The sequence below is a fragment of the Suricata suricatta genome, chromosome 2 (assembly GCF_006229205.1).
Source record: "Suricata suricatta isolate VVHF042 chromosome 2, meerkat_22Aug2017_6uvM2_HiC, whole genome shotgun sequence".
Classification (NCBI taxonomy): Eukaryota; Metazoa; Chordata; class Mammalia; order Carnivora; family Herpestidae; genus Suricata; species Suricata suricatta.
The window spans coordinates 50,110,208-50,116,207 of NC_043701.1; the positions used below are offsets into that span (position 1 = coordinate 50,110,208).

The 6,000-nt window shown below is 45.0% G+C and overlaps 1 long non-coding RNA gene across 1 annotated transcript; it reads left to right on the forward strand.

Annotated features, from left to right (window-relative positions):
• Positions 1-3,157: 3,157 nt before the first annotated feature.
• On the forward strand, positions 3,158-5,428 carry LOC115281028. Its single transcript, XR_003904033.1, has 3 exons — positions 3,158-3,239; positions 4,160-4,273; positions 5,104-5,428. It is a non-coding gene; the product is annotated as an uncharacterized LOC115281028 (long non-coding RNA).
• The last annotated feature ends 572 nt before the right edge of the window (positions 5,429-6,000 follow it).

Here is a 6,000-nt window from a genome sequence, read left to right on the forward strand (position 1 = left end):
GATTTTGGTAAAGTTCATGACCTCAAAGTCTGAGTTTGAGCCCTGCATCAGGCTCTGTGCCGACAGCTCAGAGCCTGGAGCCTGCTTCAGATTCTGTGTCTCCCTCTCTCTCTGCCCCTTCCCTGCTCATACTCTTTAATATAAAATTAAATAAAAATTAAAAATTAAAAGTATAATAGAAATGAATTCCTGAATAAATAAAAAAAGACAAACAAACAATATACCCTGACTTGTTACTAGATGCAACAGACATAAAATTACATTTCAATAGCTGTCTTTAGAACAAACAGAACAGAACTTCTCTAAATGTTCCTGACCACTCTCAGCTCTATTTTTTTTTGAGTTTACTTATTTATTTTGAAAGAGAGAGAGAAAGTGAGCAGGGAAGAGGCAGAGAGAGAGAGAGAGAGAGAGAGAGAGAGAGCGAGCGAGCACAGGGGAGGGACAGAGAGAAAGGAGAGAAATAATCCCAAGCAGGCCCCACACCATCAGTGCAGAGCCTGACGCAGGGCTGGAACTCACCAACCGTGAGATCACAACCTGAGCTGAAATTAAGTTAGACGCTTAACTGACTGAGCCATCCAGGCCCCCCTCTAGGTATTTCTCTCTGCAGCTTGGTAGCAGACTGTTCTGGGACCAGTACGGGTGCCCGTGTTCTGAGGAGCCTGGAACAGACGTCGCTTCTATTGACTTCCTGTGACAGCAGATGGTAAGGCTGTGCTCCAGGCCACACCCAGGGAGCCATCTTTGGGATACTTGACTTTATCTGATTGGGCCTCAGTTGGAGTGAAGCAAACATTAGACACGTTGTCAGGCATGAACAAGGCCTGGCCACTGCAGGCTTGTTGTCACAGGGGGTTTTGTTGTGGCCCCTGGGCTGGTTCCTGCAGGTGGGGGTCAGGGTTCTGTTTCTATACATGTTCTGTCCACTGTCTACTTGCATATTCAGTCTCAGCAAATGTGGTGGAGGGAAGATTCTGGCTTAAGCACCCCCAACCCACCAAGTTTTTGTTCCTTTTTATTTTAGTTTTTAATTTTTTAAATGTTTATTCTTTGTTGAGAGAGATAGAGAAAGAGTGGGGGAAGGACAGAGAGAGAGAGGGAGATACAGATTCCGAAGCAGGCTCCCGGCTCTGAGCTGTCAGCACAGAGCCCAATGCAGGGCTCAAACTCATGAGCCGTGAGATCATGACTTGAACCGAAGTTGGATTCTCAACCAACCAAGCCACCCAGATGCCTTTTTTGTTCCTTTTCAATTTTTATCATTCCCCCAAACATCAATTGCATTGTATAACAAGGGGAAAAAAAGCTCATTACCTTGATTACAATGCTTTCAGAAATACTTTAAACCCCACATTATGGTTTCTTGAACTTCCCTGCTTGTTCCCTTATTTAGAAGAAACCAGTAAAGTTCAGTATAGAGGTTGCACAATTGAGAGGTGACACACATCTGGGGATAGAGAGGCTGGCGTGGGTCTAAAATCACTGCCTTCTCCGATGTGGGGAAAAAAATACCCCACCTTGCCTGATGGACCCACATAATTTAGAACTCAACAATAAATATGTTATGGAGTCACTGTGGCCACTTAGGACCTCTCTGCCACTCCCCATAAGCGGACAGAAAATTATTGCCAGAATCGACTGGATCTACCATTTTCCCAGCACCCGAGAAGGAACAAGAGGTGAAGTGGGGGGTGTAGGGGTGGGGATAGCAAAGGCCCATGGGTGTGAATAGTGATAGGACTTCCAGGAATGTAACTTTGGTGTAACCAACTGGAGTCTACAGTATGTGGGGAGAAAGGGTGAGTCTGACAGGGCCTTCCAACAGGAGATGCAAAATTGGGCCGAGTGAAGACATTGGAAGGAGCCTCAGATTATTCCCAAAGGGATCATGCTTTCAAATGTCCCTGGAGTTGTAACTGCCAGTTCCTAGGAGTGTTTGAAGTATTTGCCAAGTCTGTTCTCCAATGTTTCAATCCATCCCAGCACCCGGCGGATGGGTTGTGAGCCCCCACTAGCACCCTGGTGTTAATTGATTCACATCTCTGTGAGGATGGGCAGGAAGGGTACTGTGTGGTGAGGAATGGCATGGGTGGAAAGCGTGATATCCCATAGAGAACCAGATAGGGTCAAGGACCGGTGACTTTATATAAACTCACTGTGGTCCTTTAAACAAAAAAAGGGAATTAATTACTAAGTCCAGCTGGCTGGAGACAGCCTTGGTGCAGAGTACATAACCCATTAAAGAAACAAAAGCCCTTGTAAATAACCTTAAAGACAACCGAATTAGGTTTAATTCAAATAGATCCTCTTTATCTACTCAACAGTGCGTTTTGAAAACTTCAAGACTGTACTTTAAGAATCTCTGATAAACATCCTATCCATGGAGAAATGCAAGAGGACTTCACGATAGATGACTTTTTCTATTTTTTAGCCTTTAATTCAATCATGCTTAATCAGGACCAGCAGCAGAAGGAAGGAGGTTTTGGAGCCCCATGTGCCTGGGCCTTGTCCCCATGCCTCCCTTTGGTAGCTGGTCAGATAAACCAGCCTCTCTGAGCCACCAGTGTCCCCTTGTGTAAAATGAGGACAATAGGGGACTCATCCGTAGGGATCCTGTGAGGGTCATGTGAGGTGATTGTGCTGCATGCCTGATGTCCCAATACGTTTCAATGATTCTTGTTAAGTAAGGCTCACTTTGTTTTTTAAGATTCTCTGCTGGCTTCCTAGTTCTGAGGTCCAGGCTTTCATTTCTATGCTAATATTCTTTTTACCACTTATAAAAGAGGTATGTCTGAATCCTTCTACATCATTATGAAAACATGGCTCACAGTGGAGTCATGTGGGCGGGAGCCAGACACTGTGTCTTTGTTTGGTCATTGAGTGATGTAACCCTTGAAAAATCCTCTCTCAGATCATTCTGTTGGGAACAGTTTCCAAGCCATTAAAATGTTATTCTTCCGAGCCTTCCTGGGTTGATAGCAGGGGAATGGAGACAAAATGCAATGTCACTTGGGTGCTGCCGAAAATGGATGGAACGCTCCTCAGCAAGGCATGGCGGACAATCCGTCAGGAAGGTCTAGGCCAGGTGCGGTGATGCACCGAGTGCAAGCCTCAGTGACAGGGAGCAGAAGGCAAGTGTGGGAGTGTGGGAGCTCCCACTGCCCAGACACGGCATCTCCTCCTTCTTCAGAGAGTCTTGTCACATGAGGGAGCACATGCTCTTCCGTTAGAATGGGGTGAGCGTGGGAAGGGGTTTCACTGACTGTCACACGGAGAACCACAACCACCACCCGTGAACCTGGTGGAGGCAGAGCTGAACCATGTCCCCTCTGTGAAAGGGAAAGGGGACTTGTTAACTGAACTTGTTATGTCCATCAGGGTCCTATTGGAGAAAGAAAACTGGTTGGATAGATTATAGATAGACAGAGAGATAGATAGATAGATGATTGATAGATACATAAATATAAAGATAGATACGTAGATATATAGATAGACATAAAGATGGACAATAATATATAATTATATAATATACAATAATATATAAATTATTATAAATTTATAACTATAAATAATATAGATAGATACAAGGAAAGATACATAGGTAGATACAAAGATAGATACATAGATACATAGATAGATATAGCGATAAAGATAGATACATGGATAGATGCATAGTAGATACAAAGATAAGTGATATAGATACAAAAAAAGATACACAGATAGATACAGACAGATAGGTAGGTATATACAAAGATAAATGGTATAAATAGATACATAGATATATAGATACACGGATGAATACAAAGTGATATAGAGATACAAGGGCGAGTGATATAGATACAAAGACAGATACACAGTTGATAGAGATGGATGAATAAATACACAGAGTGATGATGGGGATGGATAGATGACATATGAATGACTTCACAGATATATAGGTAGATAGAGAGAGATGGCAGATACATATATACATTTAGATAAACTATAGGAACATGATTGATAGGTAGATAGATAATAGAGATAAAGATAAATAGATATAAACAGGTGCAAATAGACATTGATAGGAAGCCATCTTTTTCCGAGGATCATTGACATACAATATCATATCCATTTTGGGTCCGTCACAATGACTGCATCCTTTCTGCATTGGCAAAAGAGCCCCACTGGAAAGGCCTCTGTCTCCATGCCAAGCTGCTACAACACTACCGACCACATTTCCTCTGCTGCATGTGACAGCCCCGCGACTTATTTCTGGAATGACTGGAAGTGTGTAAGTCTTGTTCCCCTCAACCTACTTCTCCCATCCCCCCAACCCCTCCTCTCTGGTAACCACCAGTTTGTTCTCTGTTTTTATGAGTCTGCATCTGTTGGGATGTTTATCTTTTTTTTTTTTTTAGTGTTTATTGATTTATTTTGAGAGAGAGAGTGTGTTTGTGTGCAAACAGGGGAGGGACAGAGGGGAAGGCAGAGAACCCCAAACAAGCTTCATACTGTCAGCACAGAGCCCCATACGGGTCTCGAACTCACAAATCATGAGATCATGACCTCAGCTGAAACCAAGAGTCAGACCCTTAACTGATTGAGCTACCAGGTGCCCTGTTGTTTTCCTTTTTGATTCCACGTAGAAGTAGACCAATTGAAAACTGACCATGATACTGAGTTTAGCAAGAAAGTTCCTGCAATCCTATAAAACTAACATTCCTGCCCCAATCAAGCCACCCATTGACGTCAGTGGCACCACCAGAATTCTGGTTTTATAGTTTTGTTTTGCCTTTTTCTTTTCCTGGTTCCTCAATTATACTTAAAAATTTTTTTCTTTTAAGTATTTATTTTTGAGAGAGAGAGAGACAAAGTGCGAGTGGACAAAAAGCAGAGATAGAAGGAGACACAGAATCCGAAGCAGGCTCCAGGCTCCAAGTTGTCAGCATAGAACCCGATGCGGGGCTCGCACTAAAAAACCGCGAGTTCATGACCTGACCCGAACTTGGACGCTTAACTGACTGAGCCACCCAGGTGCCCCTTCAATTATACTTTTCAAATAGCCAACAATTCCTATGGATTGTGCTGAGAATTATCACTTGTGTCTCCCTTTTTCTCCAGCGCTACTCTCCAGCCTCATGCAGAGCCTGGAACCCCAACACCATGGCTCTCTCACGTCTGCTAACTGGTGTCTACCCTGCTCTCGTTAATTTTGCACCAACATGTAATGAAGCACCTTTCCCCACAAGGGAAATCTACCAAGTCCAAGTTCCTGACCTTAGCATGCCCAAGCGTCTCTCCATCATCACTGACCTGGGGCCCTGGGGCGCATGGTCCTCAGAGACCCCCTTCCCTGGCTGCCCAGGGATGCATGCTAATCTTCCCAGCCCTCTGTCTGTGCTCCTGGTGGTTCTGGAGATCGCTTCCTATAAATCCCGGAGCCAGAGTCTGTCCCCACTCTTTTTCTGTCTCTCGCTGGGAGCTGAGGAGTGAGATCAGCAGAGGGAACACCTCACCGCGAAGACAAATGTGAGTGTCAACCAGACTCACTGACAGCTCAACAAAGAATGTCTGGCTGGACGTGGGGACGGAATGATGGAGACTTTTCTGCCAGGTAGTACCTAATGAAATTGCTGTTTTTCTGGGTAATAGAAAACAACAACAACAACAACAACAGTTGATCAGCAGCAGTTTCATGTAGGACAGATGAGTCTAGAGGCAGTCCATGGAGGAGGTTGGGGTCGGGGTGGGTGGGTGGAGGAGATGGGGAAGGAAGAAGGGTGCTATCCCCTCGTTCCCTTCCCTGCTGCTGAAGCAGAGGCCACCTCTCCTGAGACAGTGGGTGTGAATGCAGGGACATCAGTGGTGGGGTCGCAGGCAGGTGGAAATCTCTAAGCTGTGGTGCAGGTGTGGGGTGCAGTGATGGAGGGAGACCGCCCAGGTCCTTGGAGGAACGGAGCAGGCAATGTACTGGGGTGGGGGTTTTGTGGGGGAGGAGACTAAACCAACAACACCCAG